Source organism: Ailuropoda melanoleuca, chromosome 11 (genome assembly GCF_002007445.2).
Source record: "Ailuropoda melanoleuca isolate Jingjing chromosome 11, ASM200744v2, whole genome shotgun sequence".
NCBI lineage: Eukaryota > Metazoa > Chordata > Mammalia > Carnivora > Ursidae > Ailuropoda > Ailuropoda melanoleuca.
Genome location: NC_048228.1, coordinates 93,086,002 through 93,110,187, shown reverse-complemented (window position 1 = coordinate 93,110,187; position 24,186 = coordinate 93,086,002). Strand labels below are relative to the sequence as shown.

The following is a 24,186-nucleotide window of genomic DNA, read 5'->3' as shown; positions in this document are numbered from 1 at the left end:
TGAGAGCTGTCATGTTTCTCCCAGGTAGCGGGGGATTTAATTTATTTTAAAGTTATAAGTTCCCCAATATATATCATTCCGTCTCTTTCAGTTCCTGTATTCATGATGAGTTTATTCTTAAAGCAGTTGTGTTGCAAAAGCCTTATAGCTTGGTTGTTTTAAGGGAGGAGACAGAATTCCAACTCCATTATTCCCTTGCAGTGAGAATTTGGACCAGTAGAGCCTTCCTCTCTAAGACTGAATTTCTCATTTTAAAAACGTAGTTGATACAGAGACAGAGTGCAGATTGGTGGTTGCCAGGGACTGAGAGGAGGGGATAATAAGGAGCCACTGAATAACAGATGTGGGATTTCCTTTTAGGCTGATGAAAACGTTCTGAAACTAGATGGAGGTAGTGGTTACACAACATTGTAAATATACTAAATGTTTGTTCACTTTAAAATGGTTAAGTCTATGTTATGTCAGATTCACCTCAACAGAAAGAATTGGGGCTGAAAATAGTATCCACCTATTTTCCACCCAAGCCATTAAATGCTTAGCACAGTGGCTAATACTTAGCACTGGACAACCAAAGAATGCTTTTCTCTTCTTCCTCCTCCTCTTCTTTTTCCTCGTCATCGTCATTGTTGTTAGCATTGTCATAGCCATTCTAGAACTGATTCCTTCTCAGATAAAAATGCTAACCTGTATCGATGTCGCCCAGAGGGGAATACTGGGGGGTAAGATTAGGAGATTAGGGTGGGATTAGTTTATGCCAACCAAAGAGATCCCGAATGTATTTAGTAGGCAGCAGAGAACCCCTGGAGATGCTTGAGCTGGACAGTGAAGTGAGTCGTACTGTGCTTTGAATCCATTAGCCTCGGAAACATGTGGAGGAGATGAGGCTGGAAGAGGGGGACATAGTTAGCAAGTCACTCTCAACAGGGTCCTTAGATTGCACTTTCTTATTTCCTCTTCAATCACCTTGCATTTGGCTGGCTACATAGCAAACACTTAATAAATACTTGTGGATTAGTTATTTTACACTTGTTTAATGCCTTCCTTTGAAGTACTTCCAGTTGAGATTACTTCTACAAATCACATAATGCAAGATAAAATGCCCTATATATCTGTCAGTTTTCTGTAAGACTGTTTTCTAAGTATTATATGTGCTCAGTTCATGGACTGGGTGTTCAGTTGCTGGAAAAATAGAAATCACCCCATTAGTCATACCTCTGCAAATTTTACATTTTCTATTCCAAGTTTTGTGGCGGGTGATATTTAAAGCCTATTTTTTTGCTGGCTATTGTATCACTACAACTGTATATTGCTCGTGGACATTTTGTGATTTCAGATCTAAGGAAAATGATGATGTTCCATTTGTTATCACTTTAAGGGAAGCACAGAAAGACCTTACAGTGAGAAACACAGCTTAATTAGCACGTTGGTGATTTATATTACCCAGTGTGAAATCTCCACTGGCACCAAAGGAAGGATCAAAACAAAAGGCATCTTTTGGATTTAAAATGGTTTTGTTTTGTTTTGGGTTTTTTTTTTTTTTTGGTCTTACTCAGAATTCACAACCTAATTTCCCTATCTCTAATCTGCAAAACCCACAGTGTAACATCATTGTCTCAAAGTTATCACATTTCACAATATCAGGCAAAGGTACACAGCTGCTTATTGATTAATCTCTGCGGACAAATGTCCTCAGTACCATTTTGCGCACAGGTGTATGCCTTGATTTATGTAATTCAAAGGCTTTTAAACATCATAGGATTTTAGAACTTAAACGGACTGTTGAAATTTTCTAATTGTACCCTTGCTATATATTGATTAAGTCCTCATAAAAATTAGAAAACTTTTAGATTGATTTATATTTTATTTGGCATATTATTTATATATATATTATAGGAATATTTGTATATCTATGTATTAACCTGAGTAAATTCTTCAATTTGTAGACTATGTGTATCAGACACATCTCTTTCAGGTATAAAAAAAGTAACAGAAACTGGTTTTAGTTACAAAAAACAGAAATAAGGGAATTTTTTTGCTCAAGTGATGGATCCAAGGATAGTTTTTTAAATTAATTGGACTTAGTGGTTTAAAGAGATCTGTTTCTTCTTCATATCCTGATTCTGCTTTTATGTGAATTTTCTTCAACTCTCAGACTGTCTCTTCGTGATGGTTGCTGGCAGAGTTAGGCTTACATCTTCTAGGATCCAGATCAGAGGGAAGAGAATGACTTCCTCTTACTTCTCTGGGCAATGCTTGACTGAGCTCTGATTAGACAACTTTAATCAGGAGTTTATCCTTGAACCAATCACTGTGACTTTAGTTTTGGAAAATATTGATTGACCAGAAATAGCCTTTGTGTTAACACCTGGATTCACGGGATGTGGCCAGTCCCATCCAAACTATGTATACTGAGTGTGGGCAATATGATTTCTCCATAAAAATTGGGGTGTTCTTCCCAATGGTTGATGGGAGGTAAATGCGAGGTAGGCAAAACCGACAGAAGCCCATGAGAACTTCACAAGTAGACTCCGGGATACGTTGCAGTAGTAAACCGATGGGAGGTAGGTGATATTAGGAGGAACCCCTCCCCAGAAGACTATAAATCTGCAGATTAGGAACCCTAGTTCTACATTCCTGCTCCTCCATGAGAACATGATCTCTAAAAGTGAAATGACTTCTTCATCAAATCATAATTAAAAAGGCAGACGCAGCCTGCCTAGAACCGTTCTACTGCTTTTCCTATAGGTGAGGATATTTCTTAGGTTAATCATATATATGATTAAAAAAAAAGTCCATTTTTCAAAGTGTTATTTTTGCCTCTTCAAAAATTTGGAGAACCCCCAAGAGCAAGTGATTATGACTCTATAAGAGAACCATTAAAACTTTCTGTGTTGAACTGTTGAATTTAGTTCTGTAAAAGGTGAATATATGTAAGCTCTGTTTAATCATTCTCTCATGATAGCATTTTTTTAACATAGAAAATTTTCACTGGGGTGTTTTCACAATTTAAACCATATGCAGAGAAAACTATATTTGCAAGTTCCTCAACGAGATATCCTTAGAATGCTATTATTATCACATAAAAACCAATAGTTGTAGGGTAAGGGGCTTTTCAGGATTTCTCAGAGTCCTTTAGTCTGCCTTCGTTTATCAACTGGTCGTCACCATTCTGTGCTGCAGGGCATCAAAGTGTTACCTCTTATGGGTGCCCATGGGAGAGCTCTCTTCATACCTGCCCTACACAGTATACTGGTCCAGGAGACCTGGCTCAGTCTCCACCTCTTCCTCCCAGCTTCAGCCCACACTGTGGGCAGGCTGCTCACTCTGTGGCCTCTTGCTGCAGGGTCCCCTCTTTCCCTTCCCTTTTGGAAGTGCTTGGATCTCTCTATTTTCTGGCACTGGTTCAATCTCTCTATTTTCTGGCACTGGTTCACCCAGAGGGGCTTTCTTGATCTTTGTCTTGGTAAACCGTATGCGTACAGGCTGCCCCAAAATACTTTCTGTCATTCCTTGGTCATCCTGCTTTTGCCCTTGGTCCCACGTTTGCAACACTGGGCACTCTGAGGATCCCATTGCTCAGAGCTTCAGGCAAGAAATGATCATAGTCCCTGACTTTACAGAGGTGGAACGGACATTTGGGTCCCCTCAATATTACAGAAAGAGATGATCGAGAGTTCTAAGAAGAGAGGATGCTTGATGCTCTACACACTCATAAGGTGACCCTTCTTCCCTCCAGGTTCTGCTTAGATCTACTGGGTTGCGTGGAGGTGTTGGTAGTGGCTATGGTGGTGGGTGATAAGCTGAGGTCTTTGAAAGAAACAAGCTCTGTGGGGCAGTGACTGCTACCAATTAGTGGCCATTCTCTAAAGTACCCTTTGCTTGCTCCCTAATGTTCCACTCTTTCCACATCAGCCAGGTCGGACCATGCCACTTCTTTGCTCAGAACACTCTAATGACTTTCCATCTCACTCCGTATGCAGTCCAAAGTCCTTACTGTGGCCCACAAGACCCTACCTGATCTGGTCCCTGTATCCCACTCATTCCTGCTCTACTGCTCTTCTTCTGCTCATTCAAATCTAGCCTAGCCTCCTTGTTGTTCCCTGTACATGTCGAAAGTGCTTTTACCTGCTGCTTCCTCTGCCTGGAATGCTTAGCTTGTATATTCTCAAGGTTTGCTCCCTTTCTCTTGTAAATCTTGTCTCAAATGTCACTTTATCACTGAGGCCTGCCTTGACCATTCTACATAAAATAGCATCTTCTGACAATCTTGACTCTCACCCTGATTTCTTTTTCTTTATATCATCCACCAATACCTGAGATATACGCGTCTGCACTTGTTCATTGACCATCCCCTCCCAGACACTTCATGTGCTTGGTTCATTTCTATACCCCAGCAGCCAGGGCCATGCCTGATACTTGGTAGCTCTCCGTAAATATTTGTTGACTTAATGAGTGAATGTGTGATGAATTAATTAGGTTACATATGGTAAAATTAAGGCAAAACAAAGAAACTCACTTTTATGTTTCAGTCGACTGGTTTTAACTAAATGCAAATTTCAAATCTCCAGCTAAAAAGCCAGCCCCTCTCTTAATTTTGACACAGTACTTTTGACTGTTTCCATTTTCGTGGAGAACAACCAGATACCTGCACAAACCCTGAGAAGCCCCCACAGGCATTTGGCACCAAGCGTTCATTTCTTCTTTGCCAGAGGGAAACCTTTTTGCATTCCGTGCTTCCACTCCCACACTCTCATGTGATGGAAGCTACAAGACCAGACTAGGTTACCGGTAAGATCTCTTTTTGCTCTAAAATGTGCACCCTGTGCATTTCGTTTCCTTCCATTCCACTTTGTATGCACTTTAGAGCAGACATTGTTCCTTTTTGCCTCATCTGTATTGTTCATCTGCTCATAACTTGTAGATGAGGCTATTGTGGTACATGATTTGGAAGACTGGTCTTGACTACGTCTTTCAAATATGAGCTAATGGTGACTACAGAGGCTGCTAATTTAGGAATATGATTCAGGTAGTGTGGATGATGCAGTTATTGTTCAGGTTAGGGCTCTACTTGAGGCTATCAGTTTTCATCTGTAGAGCTCTGTGGAGTTTAGAGCTCCGAAAGCCATTAAAGATGGCTTCTCTCCCGTTAGTCAAGTACATTTCCTAAGGTGATTTTACAGTTAGTTTCCAAAGCACCGTTGACAGGGAACAAGGGGACACGGCTTTTTCTATAAACATTTCTCACCAGAATTTTTCGGACTCTCATTCTTGGCATAGGATTTTAGTCCCACTTTTGCCTAAAATCAATACAGTTAAATTTGTCTGAGTCTGGTAAGATTATTTGTGTGTGTGTGTGTGTGTGTGTGTGTGTGTGTGTTTGCTTTTCGTTTTGTTTTTTTTTTCTCTCTCTCTTTTTAATTCATGTAGGGTGGAACAAAAAGGATTTTGTGGTTAGATTGACAGAATGCTTGTGTTAAGTACATTTCCAGCGAAGAATAGAACAAAAACAAAAGCCCCTATTTGGAATAAAGTTTGTTTAGAACTGGAATTAACCTGTCTTGAACATGATAAATGCCATACTTTTCAAAGGTTTGTTATAGAATTGATTTCTTTCTGTATGGTTCTGGTGGTTTAATTTGATTGGCATAGCAAAATATTGCTATTTGATGTGGGGAAAGTTATTTTTAATGCACAGGACTGTAGGTGTAAATTTTATTTGTGTTAATAATACCGAATAAACTGCATTTATGTGTTGAGTTTATTTCTGGTTACTGTACTACTACATAATTTGATTGTCCAGTGTTCAGACATGGATTTAAATCTTTATGCAGCTGGGAATTAGCTAGTCACATTGTATTTGCTTCTGCTTGTGAAATCAGGAAAATGACCATGCTAAAAAAAAAAAGGAGGCTATTTCAGGGTTTTCTTTTCTTTTCTTTTCTTTTCTTTTCTTTTCTTTTCTTTTCTTTTCTTTTCTTTTCTTTCTATACAAAGTTAACTTAACTCTTTACCTAAGTCTGTTTGAATGATAAGTCTGCAGGTATATGGTTCTGACTTTCCCATTCAACTCTTACCTATGCTTAACAAAAGATGTGACACGTTTTTTCTTATTGTTCCTTTAAACAAATTAACATATTATTTTTATGCTTTTAAAGATGAAATTTAAAAAGACTAAATGGAGTTGGCTTTTACCACATTACAAAGTTATTATTTCCAATATTTACTTTGAAAACTATACTTTTTAAGAAATCATCATCAGGTACTCAAACCCATAAAATGGCTGCTGGGTTAATGTGGTTTCAGTGATACCAAAGCACATTATTTTCCTGTATACTAAAATAGTCTTAACATTTAGCAGACAATAAGATTATTTGATCAAGTTCGCACAACTTCAGTGACAATTACAGTTGATTTAGGCAGAGCTTCAATTTAGTTTCCAGAGTCTGTTCTACTTCTTAGGCTAATTCTTGCCCAGCTCCAGGGGAGTTAAGACCATGAAAGCTTTAGTATTCATCTATTTTAACTTTGTGATAAAGTCCTCATAAAATAAACAACTATGATTCATGAGTAGAGTAAGTTTTTGCCTTAGCTTATTTTATTACTATTTTGCCCTATGGGTTTGACTGTGTGTATGTCTAATTTGATGCCAAATCATGAATAGAGATTAAATTCATTGGAGACTTTCAATCTTGAAGAATTAAGTATTCGTAGGTAATAACTCACCAATATTCACTCCAGCTGATTTGCATCAGGAATGACAATTTACTCAAGGAGTAAATTGAAAATTTATTATCAATAATAAACAAATATCTACTTAATGTTTGGATGGTACCAGGGGGCATGTACGTACCTGGAATTTGTCTTCAAGGAGCATGAAATTGAACTGATGAGGTAATTAATGCTTAGATATATGAAAAGTCACTTAGGGTCATAGTAATGCAAACTAATAATAACTTATATCTTAATTGCCAAATGATGAGTATAGTAGACATCACAGATACCCTGAGTAAATATATTTACTCAAACTTGAGTAATCAAACCTGAGTAAATTTATACTGCTTCCTCTCACCTTTTTATATTACATTCTTTGGAATAAGGTGGCTCATTCCACATAAATAAGCAAGGGCAGTAAACAATACCAGATAACATTTATTGAATAGTTCTGATGTGCACAGGTGTATTACTTCATCTGAGCCCCCAAAATCCCATGAAATAGGCCCTATAATCCTCATTTCGCAGATGAGGAAATCGAGGCCAGAACAACTTGCTGATGTCCATCCGCATAACTGTTGAGTAGCAGAGCTTAGAGTCTGTGGCTGTACCACTACGCCAGTCTGTCTGTCCATCCAGGACCCCTGGTTCTGAGGTGCACCAAAGATAGGAATCTGGCCACAGAGAGCTAGCTTCTCACTGCAAATTTACTTTTACAGGGCTCCAATTAGTACACAGAAAGAGCTCATTTACTAAACGGGCTCTGAGTAATTGGCTAATGGGATTTTGGTGAGTAGTGTCCTCCAGAGGGCTGTTTCCACAGCCTGATGCATTGGGCAGTCAAGCCTGAGGTTGTTTATTCCACTCCAGGACAGCCCAGCCCAGCACACTAATGCTGCTGGAAAATGGCTCCCTATTGAAAAGTCAAACTGGATCAACAGAGCCTGGCTCTAGCTTTCAGAAGGCAACACTAGCAGCCCAGCAAAGAGGTTCTGGATATCCTTGCCTCAAGGAATGGGGGTTGGGGGGGGGAATAGTTCTCCTCTTTCATATATGGGTTAAAACAATGAGGACCTGGGTCTGGATTTTCCCCCTAGACCACAGGCTCTGTAAGAAACCTGATGTCTGGTGAAGAATGCAAGGGGTCAAGTCATTGACTTACGGCTATGTGGTCCTGCTTGTCATGGCACTTGGATCCACCGCACAGGGAAAATGGTGACAGGTATATCCCAGCTGATACAGCGTAGTGCTGCCATCTCTTTGTGCCCCGTTTGCTTCAGCTGTAAAATGGAGACAACAATGCCCACTGGGCATGGTTGTGGCGAGGAATCACTGGGTTGATAAATATAAAATTCTTGGAAGAGAACCTGAGTTCAACACACATTACGTATCATCATTATTATTCGGCTACTATTATTACATGTGTCAGATTATAGAGTGGAAAGAAAATGGGATTTAGAAAAGGTTTAATTTCTAGTTCTTCCCTCTACTACTTGTAGGAGCTTGAACAAGTCACTTGACCTCTCTGCTCAGGGCTCCCATCTGAGATGGGGTAGCCCTCATAGGGCTGTTTAAAGCACTAATAAAATCATATCTGTCAATTTCGTCTGTAAACTGTAAAGTCCCTTGTTCATTGTCATTATTAATGCCCCAAACCTTATCTTTCTATGGAATTCTCTCTTATTAACACAATAGACACAACTATAAATATGGGAGTCTTATTAAGCTCTTCCTTCCAATTAGTTGGCTGGCTATAAGATTTGATTCTTAATATCTCTAGTATCTGGTCCCTCCTTACTTATCCTACTGGAATTTCCTTAAATGTAAGGCTCTGTCAGCCTCCTAAATGGCCTCCCTGACTCCTCTCCAGTCTGCTAGATGATTGTTCTAAAATGCAAACTCAATCTTCTTATTCCCCTTCTTAAAACCCCTAGTGGTTTCTCCTTGCCTTCAGCATCAAATTCCAATTTATTAGCATATGGCAAGGAAGGTCCTCCATGACATGCCTTTTTACACACTTTTTACACACTTCCTCAGGGTTACTCTTGCCCTTTTGCTTTTATCAATGTTTGTGTCATATCAAATTAGATATAGTTCTCAGAACATGCCCTTGTCTTTTTCTTGTGCTTCCTGGCCCTTTCTTCCTCATTATCTTCTATCTGCCCTTTATGATTATTCTAGCATTATCTACACTAAAGAAGGTCTGATGTCTCCTTTCCCCAGTACCCTTGCTGAGTCAGGAATTTCTCTTCTGTCCCCCATGACATGCAGTATTTTTTCTGATTGCATTGTTTCATAACTACTCTTTTATGTATCTTTTTTCTTTATAAGACAGAGGAATCCTTTGGGATTTTGATCTCATCCTACTTGTTTCTGTATTTTTGGTGGCTTGGGGAAAAAAAAGTTGATTGAATGAAAGGATAAATATTATATTCAATATAAAATTATAAAAATATCCAATAAAATAAGATGATGATGTTGTCCTTCCAGAATCATTTCCAGGTTACTAATCCACTCCACTCTACAAGAGGCTTACAAAGGAGACCATACTTGAGATGTACCATCATGTGTTTGACCTTGGACACAGCCTCCCTAAGTCTCATTTTTCTCTGCTTTAAGATGAGAATAATAAGAGTATCTACCTTGTTGTTGCAAAGGCCAAATGAAATATGCATATAAAACTCTTAAAACAGTGCTTGGTATCCAGTAAACATGCAGTAAATGTGAATTACTACTGTCTTATTAGTTTCAAAATAGAAGTAAATTCACCCCATCTTTCATTCAAGAAAGTTTTTCTTCGGGGTTGTCAATGAAAAATTTTGTGGGAGAGGTGGTCTGTACCTTTTCTGAACCTCAGTGAAGTAGCTTGTAAAAGAGTAGATTTATTAAAATTTAAAGTCAATATTTATTAGGAAAAACAATGGAGTTCAAAGAATACAGAGTTCTACCATAAGCGTAGGAAAAACAAAAATCTGTTGATTCCATCTCTCTTTGAATGATAGTTTTCTTTGCTTACAGTTCATAGTAAAACAAAGGTTTCCAATTCTCTACTCTCTCTTTCTGCTGACACCTCTTAGGAATATTTTTGTCTTGTTAATACTCAAACCAGAAAAGACTAACTGATATTTGACAGACAGTGAGGTCAAATAAAAAGAGACACTGGTTGGACCTGCATCTGTCAGTGACATGCTCAGTGTCAGGATACCTGTCCAGAATTCCTTTGACACTTCATCTGCTATGACCACCTACATGGCTATGATCAACAGTCTTTCAAAGCATAGGTAGGACAGAGACAAAAATGGCTATTCTCTACCTCCTGAGCAGGGGTGTCAGGAAGATGACTTAGGAAGAGGGCAAAACAGGGTTTTGGGAAGAGCATGGGCTTTGGAGGCAGACTCCTGGGTCTTCATCCTTTCTCTTTCACCTGTTCTCTTGCTCCCCTTGAACACACTTAACTTTCTCTAAACTTTATTTTCTTTATCCATATAATGGACATAACGACATCAGTCTTTTTTTTTTCTTTCCTAGAGACTTTATTTATTTATTTGACAGAGAGAGAGAGACAGCCAGCGAGAGAGGGAACACAAGTAGGGGGAGTGGGAGAGGAAGAAGCAGGCTGCCAGCAGAGCAGGGAGCCCANTTGGACACAGCCTCCCTAAGTCTCATTTTTCTCTGCTTTAAGATGAGAATAATAAGAGTATCTACCTTGTTGTTGCAAAGGCCAAATGAAATATGCATATAAAACTCTTAAAACAGTGCTTGGTATCCAGTAAACATGCAGTAAATGTGAATTACTACTGTCTTATTAGTTTCAAAATAGAAGTAAATTCACCCCATCTTTCATTCAAGAAAGTTTTTCTTCGGGGTTGTCAATGAAAAATTTTGTGGGAGAGGTGGTCTGTACCTTTTCTGAACCTCAGTGAAGTAGCTTGTAAAAGAGTAGATTTATTAAAATTTAAAGTCAATATTTATTAGGAAAAACAATGGAGTTCAAAGAATACAGAGTTCTACCATAAGCGTAGGAAAAACAAAAATCTGTTGATTCCATCTCTCTTTGAATGATAGTTTTCTTTGCTTACAGTTCATAGTAAAACAAAGGTTTCCAATTCTCTACTCTCTCTTTCTGCTGACACCTCTTAGGAATATTTTTGTCTTGTTAATACTCAAACCAGAAAAGACTAACTGATATTTGACAGACAGTGAGGTCAAATAAAAAGAGACACTGGTTGGACCTGCATCTGTCAGTGACATGCTCAGTGTCAGGATACCTGTCCAGAATTCCTTTGACACTTCATCTGCTATGACCACCTACATGGCTGGGATCAACAGANCTCTGATACAATCCAAAGTCTCTCTTGATGCAAGACCATAGGTTCAAGGGGAGTAAGAGAGGATCTCAGCAGTAGGACTCAGCCACTCCATCATACTGCATAATTATTAGGCTATCTTATGTAAAATCTACTTCTAAATCCCAAGATATACCTCTGTGCACTGTTTCAGGGTAGAGAAATAAAAGAGGTCCAGATTTCATGTAGGCTCTTAGTTTGGAGAGAACCATAGAAAGACTAGTGCCAATAGACCTGTACAGATCTTCGGTTCTATACCCATCACTGGATCATATATTGTTCACATGTCTTGGTAATGCATAAGTTGATTAGAGGCAAGGATAGAAACAGAACTTATGGCCCCAGACTGTATCACAATGCTTGTAGCCTTGGGACAGGCCATTAAAATTGCCTCGTGGGCAGAGTTCCAACACCGATATGGCTCATACCTTCTCTTACTTAACTAGCTAGTGAATTATCACCTTTCTAGTTTTTATTCAAACTCCTGTTTCCCTGGAAAGCTGTACCTCAACTTCCCAAGAAAGTTAAGTCACCCCATTTTTTGTCCCTCTAGTGTGTTTTTCTATTTCCAAATCAGTTCTTTTTGAGTCTGTCTTCCCAATGAGACCATCAACTCCCGAGGGCAGAAACTCTGTTTATCACTGAATCACCACACCTAGCTTGGAGTCTATACATAGCCTACATAATTGCTGCTCAGTGAATATTTGTTGAGTGAATAATGAACAGACTGTGCTGCTCAAATATTTGGACCGGATGTAGAGTCACAGAGCTCGCTTGTGAAGGGAAACTGTTCATGTCCCTTTCACCCCTGCCATTGCTGATGAATGAAGCCCAGCCTAAATTCATGTCAAATGCTCTCCTGTCTTTGCAGGGCTGCATGATTGAGCTGCTGCTATTCCTTTTAGGCATACTGGAAGGTTCTATATGCAATAATGTTGGAGTCCCTAAAATTTAGGAGGAGAGATATTTCATGGCCCTCATACTGAGGTCTATAAGGAGTTTTATTTTCTGAATAAGTATTGATCACAGCTTACGAAATACTGCAAACCTATATAATTAAAAAGAATGAGACCAGTCATTGGTGGGCAGTGCATAGCTAAGTGTAAGAGAAGACAAATTCTTCAGGTGGCTGTGATTTTATAATTGTACTTGCTTGGGAAGCTTATTAAAGCTTTGCAGGTGCAATGTTTCATCACAGAGTAGTGAACCTTTGAAAGATATGCATAATAAACAGAGTTTGAAATATGTTTTTATTCCAGGCCATATGGTCCTGTCTGGAGCTTTCCTGGATCTTTGGGTCAGTTCATTGTTGAAAGATGGGCTTGCAAGGATCCACCTCTCAGAGCAGCTGTCAGAGCCCTATCAGAACGAATCTGCTTTTGCATGATTATTTATTTTATGTGGCTCTCTGAAATGAGCCCAGCCTTGCTCAGTAGTGGAAATGTGCTGAGCAAAGTCTCTTCCCTGAACAGCTTGTGGCCACATCACCAAGCAGTGTCCTTCCTTGTCCTTAAAAAGCAGACTAGCAAGACTTGTACAATAAGCCAGGACAGGCAGTCTGGGTGAGGTGTACCCACCTGGGCTTGAACTTGGTGCCAGCAATATGAAAACTTACACAGTAGCATTTTAAAGAGATGCCATTGTTCTTTCTTCTCAGCTAGCTATTACTCACTTTCCTGTATATCCTGACTCTAGGCCATTACAGTGGTCATTGTATGCAAACACTCGAAGTGTTTTTGTGGTGTTATTGTGGTGAGGATAATGCTAATGTTTGCTTCCTTTGCTTTTGTCATTAGCAAAAGGTGGCATTGACTCCTCTGAAAATGGCTTTTTAAGGGTCATTTAATAAAATTTATTCAACATTTATTATATATGTATAGGAATTCCAGTAACTGATAAGAGACATGGTCCTTGTGATCACACAAAAATATTCTACAGTGCAAAATGAGCAGTGCGTTGATCAGATTAGAAGAAGATAATTCTTTCTCTTTATTTGGACAAGATGAATTTGGAGTTGAATTTTGTTACTGTGGCTGAGAAGATAATCTTGCCTTCTTGAGAACTACCTTTTCTCTATTTTTATATTGGTAATGTTATATTCAGCATTCTATATCCATTTGTAGCATTCATTCATTTAAGCAATATTCCATTAAACACCTACCCTTTAACAGGATAAGATCCTTATGAAGATACTTGACCTTGAGGGTAAGGTCTGCATCAGATTTTCCTCTCCTCTGTGGGAATCACTCTGCCTAAAACAATAACTTGCATTTAGTAGGTGCTTAGTAAAGTGTTTTGTGGTTGTAAGGGAGGAATGAAAGAAAGAAGCTAAGAAGGAAGTATTAATATCAGTCTATATGTTCAGGATTCGGTTTGACCAATTATAGTTCTAAAGCCCTAAATCAGTTTCAGAGCAAAACTATACTTTTTTTTTTGTCCTCACAGACAGTTATACTACTTTTATTCAGCCATAGTTCTTGTTTTTCTACTTCTAGACCATAGAACCTAGAACTTAGCCTTTCACTTGTGTATAGAAAAACTCTGATATTTCTATCTGGGGCACTAGCTACTTTCTTTGAGGGCTGTTCTTAGGTGGCTATAGTTATTAGAGATGGACTATTTCTATATACAAATCGATTGATATTCTTATGGACTAAAGAATGATAGTTATTCCGAAGTGCGTACCTCAGGCCTATGTGGATAAGGTCATAAGATGGGAGATGTTTTCTCCTGGGGCTCTACTCTGGTACCCTAGGGGATTTCTAGGACCAAGAGCCACCATTTAAGCTCATACTGTGTCCAGGAGAGTGGAGTGACATTGCTCAAGAGGGTTGAGAGCTCCCAGAGTTCTGAAGAAGAGAAAATACTCCAGAGGACTGTACCGGACATACAACCAAGGGCCAAATAAAGAGTTCTTTGAGAAATATTAGGAATCAGAGGTGAAGTGTGGTAGCAGCAGCTGAGACAGTGGAGAAGCTTTTGGAGAATTCAGAGAGTAAGAGGCTTATGGAAAGTGATGAGGAATCTCAGGTCTGAATGGATGGAGACTTGGAATCACCAGGTTGGGACTGGAAGCAGAGGCTGGATAGGGACAGATAAAGTGTAGTAAGAGGGATTCAGGTGTTGGGTATGGATTTGGAATCAATAACCATTGAAGTCTTGGTTGTTCAGCCTGAAGATGCTATGATCCTAATATCCAGATGACAATGCTGAGACCAATGTCTTATTAAGATCATATTAAGATGATTCCTTTTTTCTTTCATTTGTTCGTTTGTTTGTTCATTCCTTCCTTCCTTCTTTCCTTTCTTCCTTCCATATCTTGTTCCCTCCCTCTCTTCTTCATTCCTTTAACAAGTAGTTTTAAGTACTGTGCTAAGTACTCTGTGCTAAGTACTGTTCTCAGGATTGGGTATATTGAAGACAGTAGACAGGTGTCCCTTTTTCTCATGGGGTTTTCAGTCTTCTGGGGAAGATAGACAATAACAAATAAATAAATACATGAAGAAGACATCTTCACTTAATGATAAAGGCCACAGAGAAAACAGTACAGGATAACATGAGAGAGAATGGAGTAGTTGGGAATAAAACCTTAAGTTGGGGCATAAGAAAAGATACCTTATGGAGATGAATTTAAATTAAGACCTATTTATAATAAAAAGCCATAAAATGAGGACCTAGAGGAGTGATCTAGGCAGAATGAAAGGGTGAAGATCATGAAATGGAAAAGAGCTCAGCACATTTAAGAAGACAAAGAAGCCCGGTGTGTCTGGACAGTGGAGGTAGAAGGCAGCAGGGAGTAGGCAAAGGGGAGCCAGGCAGAGGCCAGGTCATACACAGCCTTAAGGGTCATATAAGGATGTCAAATTCTGCACCAAGTACGATAGGAAACCATTGAGTGGAGGAGTTAAGCAGGGAAGGAAATAAGTTAAATTGGTTTTTCAACAATTTACACTTTCTGGGCTACGTTGTGTGTAAGAGTTTGTGGCAGGTGACCAGTAAGGAAGCTACTGTGGTAGTGTAGAGGGATAAAGAGATGGATGGAGGCAGAGCCAGTTACAGATTGGCAGTGGGAGAGAATACAGCAAAGGGAGAATCAAGCATTGACCTCCAGGGGCTTGGTGTCAAGAATTAGATAGATAGTGCCATTTGCTAGGATTAGAAAAGCTGGGTGGGTGGGGGCAGTTTTGAGGAATGGGTTAAAAATCAAGAGTTCTATTTTATACGTGTTCAATTGTATTTATTTAAATTGATTTAAAATCAGTTTTTTGAAATTGCAAAATTAAAATGCATAAAAATAAAATGTACCATTTTAACCATTTTCAGGTGTACAGGTGAGTGGCACCTAGTACATTCATGTTGTACAGCCATCACCTGCATCCATCTCTAGAACATTTTCATCTTCCCCAGACTGAAACTGTGCCCATTAAACAATAATTCCCCAGTGCCTCCTCCCCTCCATCCCTGGTAACTGTTCTACTTTGTGAGTTTGACATTCTGGGTACCTTATATAAGTGGAATATGTGTGTCTTCCATGTTTAGTTTATTTCACTTAGCATAATGCCTTCAAGGTTTATCCAGACTGTAGAATGTTTCAAAACTTCATTCTTTTTAAAATACTGAGTAATATTCCATTGTAGGAATACAGCACATTTTGTTTAACCATTCATCCAGTGATGGATGTTTGGGTTATTCCATCTTTTGGCTATTGTGAATAATGCTGATTTGAACATTAGTGTAAGAATAGATATGTTAAAGTTTAAATGTCATTTTGACTGAAAGGGGAGAAGTCTCTTCTACTTGATGACTCCAAAATTCACATTTTCACCTCAGACTCTACTTTGAGCTTTTTCAACTCTTGATTTGGAGATCAAAAAAAGAAACCTAAAGTCATCATAACCAAAGCTTGATTCATTATCTTCTCTGCCTTTCCTCCAAAACTTGTCTGTGCCCAGTATTCCCTAATTCAGAGACTGATAATGGTATCCATTAAATCGAGTTATCTTTGCTACCTTATCTCCTTCACCACTGATCTCCAGTGAATTGTTCAATCCAGTTGATTTTATCTGAATATCTGTTTAATCCACCTGATTCTCTCGTCTTCACTTACACCACCCCAGACCAAGCTCCCATCATCTCCTTCATGCTTTACTACAATCACGCCTAAATACTCTCTTGGATTCCATTCTTGCTACACTCAAATTTATTCTCCACAGAGGTCACAGTAATCTTCTAAAAATGCAAATTAGCTAAAGTCACTCCCTTGCTTAAACTCCCTCAATGACTTTTAATATGGTTGGGATAAAGAGCAAAATCCTTAAAATCTTTATAAGGACCTGCATGTCCCCGGCCTTATGGCTCTCTCTCCACTATTCTTTTTTTTTTTCCCTTTCCCCTTCTGCTTTTTTGAGATATAACTAAAATATGACATTGTTTAAAACGTTTAAAGTGTACAGTGTGTTGATTTGATACATTTTTATATTGTGAAATGATTCCCCCTGTAGCATTAGCTAACACCCTCCATCACCTCCTATAGCCATTTATTTTTTTGTGGTGAGGAGATTTAAAATCTACTCTCTTAGCAACTTTCAAGTCCATAATACAGTATAATTATCAAACTATTTACTATAAATACCATATAGTACATTAGATCCCCCCAAATTATTCATCTTTTAACTAAAAGTTTGTAGCCTTTGAATAACCTCTCCCCATTTCCCCCAGCCCCAGCCCTTGGTAACCACCATTCTGCTATTTCTATGAATAATAATTATTATTTTTTAAAGATTTTATTTATTTATTTGACAGAGAGAGAGACAGCCAGTGAGAAAGGGAACACAAGCAGGGGGAGTAAGAGAGGAAGAAGCAGGCTCCCAGTGGAGGAGCCTGATGTGGGGCTCGATCCCAGAACGCCGGGATCACACCCAGAATGCCGGGATCACACCCTGAGCCAAAGGCAGATGCTTAATGACTGTGCCACCCAGGCGCCCCTATTTCTATGAATTATTGATAAGTCTTTATGATCCATTGAGCCACCTTCTTGGAGTTCCTTAAATATGCTGTGAACTTCTGATCTTTCACATGCATGGTTCATTTTTCTCGGATTGCTCTTGTCTTTGTTCATCTAGTGAAGTGGACACCTGTCATGTTTTCTGGCTGCCTAGCACTTGTTGGACACCCTGGCTACATTTGAGGAATGTCCAGATTTAAGAGTTTTGCCTAGCTAAGGTAGAGAATGACATTCCTCAGGTTTTGTCAGAGCAAGGGCACACCCATGTGATCTAGTCTCTGCACATCAGACTTGTCCGCATGAGAAAATAATCTGAAAGTGAACAGCTTGAGGAAGACAGAACCTCGTGTGCTGGTGAGGAGAGCAGCATGGGCATCCAGCTTTCGAGAAGGACTGGTTATAAGGTCCAGCTTCTAGTGCAGAAGTAGTGCTGCTATGCTTCTAGGAAAGTTGGGTCTTGGCAGCAATGCGGTATAGGACTTAGTGCCCATTGGATCAGTAGCAGTTAAGGAAGTTTCTTCCGTCCACCATTTCTGTCTTGTGCTTTTGGGCACTGGTCCTGCCAGCTTTGTTTGAGCCTACTTCTCCAGCTTGACCCTTTTATGCTTCATCAATCAGGGTCAGGTTCTGTTACTCATAATTACAAGAGAACCCTGACTGATGGCAGTAGATAACCCCAACGAATGCTGAGCTCTCAGCTCTAGTTTGCTCCAGGAAACTGCTCCATTCCCCCTGCTCTCCCACCCTTGCTGACTGAGCTAGATCTTCCCACCACAGCACTTGTCAGGACTCCGTGGAGTGTTGTGGCTCGGCATGCAGCCTCTGTGGTTACCTTGCTTGGGTTCCAACTTCAACTCTCTCACTTACTTGCTATATGAATTCTTCAAATCTTACCTCACCTCTCTGTGTATTAATTCCCTTATCTGTAAAATGGGGACAATGGTAATATCTATCTCGTAGGTTTAGGGGAAACAGGAAACGAGTTAATGTGTATGCGAAATGCTTGAATCTTTACCTAAATGTTCAATAAATGTGAGCTGACATGTTGTTCTTTCTCACAGTTTCCATGTCTTTCTTTCCATAATACTCTTCCATAATACTCTTCACAGATTGCAATTAAAGGCTCACAGGGTGGTGATTGGATTAAGGTATGTCTTCCACATGTGCTGTAAAGCTCTACAAAAAGAGGGGTTGTTTATTTTGCTCTCCATTATATTCCCAACTGCTAGCACAATATATATTTATTTAATAAGTGTAGGGTGGCTGTTGTCGTAGGATCTCAGAAATGCTGAGCCATGCAGTCCCCACCTCCCAGCACGCCGAGGCAGGGTGGCTTCAGCAGCACCCGGTGTTCCTGGCACCCTCCCGCTAAGGTCCTTGTCTTTAGTGATTTATTTTTTGTGACCCACAACTGACCCTTTCCCACAGAACACAAACCCTGGCCTCTGCAGATGCTGCTCTTTCCCTTGATGCCCAGATTTCTCTGGTTCTCAGCACTGAGCATTTTTTGCTGACTCTACACCCTCTGAAAGCTGTTTGAAGCCAGATGGGAGGCAGAGATAAAGCAGGTTTCATTCATCGCCCTTCCAGACTCGGGGAGAAGTAACAACAACAACAACTGTACCAACAAGTAGAATATGTTGAGTGTTTACTATAAACTTGGCATTATTCATAGAGCTTTATATGTATTAATTTATTTAATACCACAATCCTAGCAAAAAGATACTGTTGCCCCCATTTTACAGAAGGGGAAAGTAAGTCCAGGAAAGGAAGTCTGGAAGGAGTGGAAGGAAGAGGGGAAAGGGGAAGGAAGGGAAGTTTTCTGGTAGAAGAGAGTTTCTTTCCTTTCCTTTTCTTTTCTTTTCTTTTCTTTTCTTTTCTTTTCTTTTTTCTTTTTTCTTTCCTTTCCTTTCCTTTCCTTTCCTTTCCTTTCCTTTCCTTTCCTTTCCTTTCCTTTCCTTTCCTTTCCTTTCCTTTCCTTTCTCTTTTTTCCTAAAGATTTTATTTATTTGAGAGAAAGAGAGAGAGAGGGAGTTGGCTGGGGGGTGGGGAGGCAGAGGGAGAAGCAGGCTCCCCGCTGAGCAGGGAGCCAGATGCAGGGCTCCATCCCAGGACTCTGGAATCATGACCTGAGCTGAAGGCAGATGCCTAACTGACTGAGCCACCCAGGTGCCCCTAGAAGAGAATTTCACTTGCTCAGAACGTTGGTTTTCATAAAAACTTCTCTGTTTCACAGATGTAACTGTGAAAGTAATACTGATGGAGACATTATGGGAGGTGACACTGAATGTGTACCTATCCTCAGATCGCTATAACTAAATAAAAATATATTTTTTATACGTGTCAACTGCTTGCTATTTGCAGGTTTTTTCCTCCCAAATCTAACATAAGTAATAGGAACAATACAGATAATTAAGAAATCTTTACAGCTTATTTCTGGTTAATTGGCATTTTCCTATAAAATATTTAAAACTTAGCCTTTGGTTTTCAGGCTCTCTCTTCAGAGAGTCATAGGTTTTGCTACTAGGAGTTCCCATGTGCAGGTGGGGCCTTCTGTGTTGGGATTATCTGGGCATTTTCACAGATGCTGTCCAGCCACTGATACTCACCTGGAGTTGGGGTGGGGGTTTTTTGTGCATTTTCTATGTTTAGATCTTCCTGATGTTGTTCTATTTTATTTTATTTTTTCCAAAGAAAGGGAAAGATAGTCAGCGTGCCAGTTCCCTTCAGGCACTTTTACTCTGCTAAAGCAGTCCACAATTGTAGTGCTCTGTGCAATTCAACCAAGCTCAGAGAAACACACTTGCAAGGTCGGTGTATGGGGCAGTTGCCAGAGAATCTGCTTCAAATTGTGTTCCGGCAAGGATTTCTCTCCCTTTGACTGGCCTTGAGAGATGATTCTCACAAGCCCTCAGCAAAATCGGGTGGGTGGTTTGGGACTTGGAGCCCCATTGGCAACTACTGTACAAGAGTATGGTGCATGATCTGTGGGTGCTGTAACAAATCACTACAAATTTGGTGGCTTAAAACAACAGAAATTTGTTCTCTCACAGTTCTGGAGGGCAGAAATCCAAAATTAAGGTGCCAGTAGGATTGGTTCCTTCTGGAGGCTCTGAGAGAGAATCTCTGCCATGCCTTTCCACCAACTTCTGGTGGCTGTCTTGGCATTCTTTGGCTTCCAGACAAATCACTCCAATCTCTGCTTGTGTCTTCACATTGCCTTATTCCCTGTGTGTCTTCTCCCCTTCTCTTCTCTTCTAAGGATATTGGTCATTACTCACCATTATCCAGGATGATCTCATCCTGAGACCCTTGTTTGTTTTTTAGGTTTTATTTATTTCTCTAATCTCCGCACTCAACGTGATGCTCCAACTCATGACCTGGAGATCAAGAGTCACATGCTCTTCTGACCGAGGCAGCCAGGTGCCCCTCTCATCTCGAGATCATTAACTGCATTTGCAAAGCCCCTTTTTCCAAATAAAGTCACATTCACAGGTTTTGGAGGATAGATTTTTAAGGGGAGCTACCAATCAGTCAGTTACACATGGTGAATTGGGAAGATTTCTCATGATCCACTGGGGTAAGATGAGGCTTTGATTAAGCAGTGGATGACAGGCATTTGCACTCCTGAGCTTGCAGGATTCCCACCAGTCTCTCTGTGGTCCCCTATTTCTGAAAGGTGGGGTGGCCTGGCCTGCACATTGCTATGTCTCTTGGCGCAGGGCTTCTCCATCTATGAGTGTTGAGGGACTGACGGAATTGTTTACATTTATAACCTCAAGAGGGATGCCTCTGCTCAAAAAATTATAGTGGGCTGTTAGAGCTTACCTAGGCTTGGTAGTCTCAAGCTTACCTAGGCTTGGTAGTCTCAAGCTTACCTAGGCTTAGTAGTCTCAAACTTGGCTAAGTATAACAACAATCACTCAGGCTGTTTATTAAAAACAGAAATTCTGAGATCTCAACCTAGTTTGCTAAGAGCTGCCATCACAAAATGCCACCGATGGGGTGGCTTAAACAACAGTGATTTATTTTCTCGCAGTTCTGGAAGCTAAAAGTGTTAAGATTGAGGTGTCAGCAAGTTTGATTTCTCCTGAGGTTGCTCTTTTTGGCTTTCAGATAACCAGTTTCTCACTGTGTCCTCATTGGTCTTTCTTCCGTGCACACGTATCTCTGGTGACTTCTCTCTTCTTAGAAGGACACCAGTCCCATTGGATTAGGGCCCGTACTAACAACTTCTTTTTAACTTAACCACCTCTTTAAAGACTTTATGTCCAAATAAGGTCATATGCTGAGGTACTAGGGGCTGGGGCTTCAACATATGGATTTTGGGGGGACATAATTTAGCTCATAACAGGACCCAAGATATTCTGATTTTAGTAGGTCTTGGGTGGGGCTAATAGTCTTTTTATTTTGGCGGGGGGCATGCCTTAGGTGATTCCAAGTGGTTCAGGGGGTCAGATTCAACACTTGGAGAAACAGTGCCCTACTGGATTAGTAATCATACCGATGTTTGCTTTCGTTCCATGTCTTTTCATCAGCCTGATTCTTCTATACACCACATTTTCAGCAACAAGTTAATGCAAATGGAAAATACCCCATGACTCTTTGCAGACACTCCCCAAGACTGCTCTGCAACTTCTTTGTCTTTGATCTGTTCCCATTCTATTTCAGTCATTTGGAATCTGAGCTTGTTTTGCATCCTGCCTTTTGGACTTCTTATGACATTGACTTAGCCACATACTACTTAAGGATTTTGACTCAGACCCACTCTATTAGTGTTTTCCATACCTGGGATTGGCTTTGCCGCTCACAAAGTAAATGCCAGGATTCACCTGCTCAGCTCACATCTCACAAGTTTGAGATCTTGGACACCTGAAGCTCAGTGTTGTAGGGGTCTCCAAACTGCTTCCCTGGACTCAGGGAGGCAGGAAGCCAGGCAGTGAGCTGTCACCCTGGAGAAAAGAAAGGAGTTAGTTAAGTGATATAAAGAGCCCTGTCCTCAAATTTATACAGTCTGTCTATCCCTTTCCCTTTGTCTTTACACTATCTCAGACTTCAGTTTGTCCTTCTGACTCCTCTTCCCCTTTTACATTGTCCCAGATGTTCATTGAAACGCAGTTTTGACTTCATCAAAATATCTGGGTTGATGGGGAGAGGGCGCATCAAAGTATATTTTTACTTTGGATTCGTATTTTCCTAAGAGGTAGCCAGAGAGGAAAACGACATGGGTGAGGTATTTTTTTGGGGTCCGTGCTATCCCATTTAATCTTTACAGCAGCCCTAGGAGTAGATATTGGTGTCTACATTGCACTCATGAGAAACGGGAGGCCCCTTCAGCTAGTAACTGCTGCATCTTGGATTCAAACCCAAGTGTTAGTTTTCTTTCCCAAATCGCCACATCAGTTTTTATCGGTTCCTAAACTTATTTCAAGTTTATCTCTGTGATATAAACATAGTGACATGGGGCGCCTGGGTGGCTCAGCCGTTAATCGTCTGCCTTTGGCTCAGGCCATGATCCCAGTGTTCTGGGATCGAGCCCCGCATTGGGTTCCCTGCTCAGCGGGAAGCCTGCTTCTTCCTCTCCCACTTCCCTGGCTTGTGTTCCCTCTCTTCGCTGCCTCTCTCTCTGTCAAATAAATAAATAAAATCTTAAAACAACAACAACAACAAAACACATAGTGACATGGATATTTTATAGTCTGTCTGATAGTTCTAATAACTGAGCTCTTTGAGGGTTTATTTCTGTTGTTTGTTGATTTTGCTGATTTTCTAATTGCCATTGTTTTCCCATGTCTTTCTGGTTATATTTATGTGCTGATGAGTACACTTAAAAATGTTTGTGATGATAGTCGAAGGTTTAGAATATAGGTATCTCCTTTCAGAAAGTATGTGAATGTGCATCTTCCAGGCACTTGGGTGATCCCAGTCTGGGATCACCACTATCCAAGATCCAGACATTTTCTGAACCCAGATGACTTGGGACTTTCCAGTGACTGCTTTGCTTCTGGATCACCCTTCCCCTGAGGGAGTAGTCTTTGGGGATCTTAGTTTTCTCTGTGTGGGGTCTCAGATTTCCTGCTGTGTATCTCTGGGCTTTGACACTTAACCTCACCCCAGGAAATAGGAAAAGATTCTGCTTTCCTAAGATTGGAGAACTCCATGAGGTGGAAGTAGCTGCCATGCCCATCAATCTTCATTTCTTTGTTCTGCTTTGGCCTGGTAATTCCCTATGAAATTGTCAGCTTTTCATTGTTTTGAAGATTTGCTTTTAAAATTCTATGCAGCATGCTTACTTGTTTTCATTAGGGGGCTTGCTCAAATAATGTCATCTGCCATTACCAGGACACGGATATCTAGATGCTTCTGTTTTTTCTTCTCACTTTTTCCTGGGGCTTTCTCTCTGTCATTTTTCTTCTGTGAGGCTGCTGCCTTTGGTACTGCCTGGAACCTTTCCACTGGTTCTCACTACGGCGGCTTTGGTCTGTGGATGAGTTTGTTTCTTAGCTGAACAGTTGTGCTACATTCATGGATGTCTTATACAGTCCTAGGTAATCGTGAAAACAAAGGCTATCTCTGTTTATAAACTGTTGGGAAATAAATCCCACTAAAGCCGAGTGCCCAATTTTTAGCCTTGTGTAATGTGACAAACACAGGCATAATCACGGCACTTCATAAACGAGTAATTTGAGAAGATTCTGCACAGTATCATGAAATAATGAACTTCTAAAATAGGTGTGTGTGTGCATGTGTGTGTGTAGTAAAGAATTGGGTGTTGCCCAAATAACAGTTTGGACTTTGCCCTCAGCTTTTGGGGAGGAAATCTGTGCCATACATGACGGAACATTCTTCTTGAGGGTGGGGGCTAGTAACATCAGAAAGACCAACAATGTGACTGAAGGTGGGGGTTTTGGGTAACATGATATCACTTGACCTGGAGTCTGAGTTTATCCACATGGACAACCAATGAATTAATCATGCCAGTGTAATGAAGTCACAGTAAAAACTCTGGACACTGAAGCTCAGGTGAGCTTCTCTGCTTGGCAGTGCTCTGTGCATATTGTCACATGTCCACAGGACCAGAACTCCTAGGGGAGGGGATGATGGAAACTTCATGTTTGGAGCCCC

At 40.3% G+C, this 24,186-nt stretch overlaps 1 protein-coding gene across 1 annotated transcript in view; it reads left to right on the top strand.

Annotated features, from left to right (window-relative positions):
- The window catches only part of LOC100472495 (cytosolic beta-glucosidase), a 116,591-nt gene that overhangs the window by 80,849 nt on the left and 11,556 nt on the right, over window positions 1–24,186 (top strand). The gene's annotated exons all lie outside the window — the stretch shown is intronic.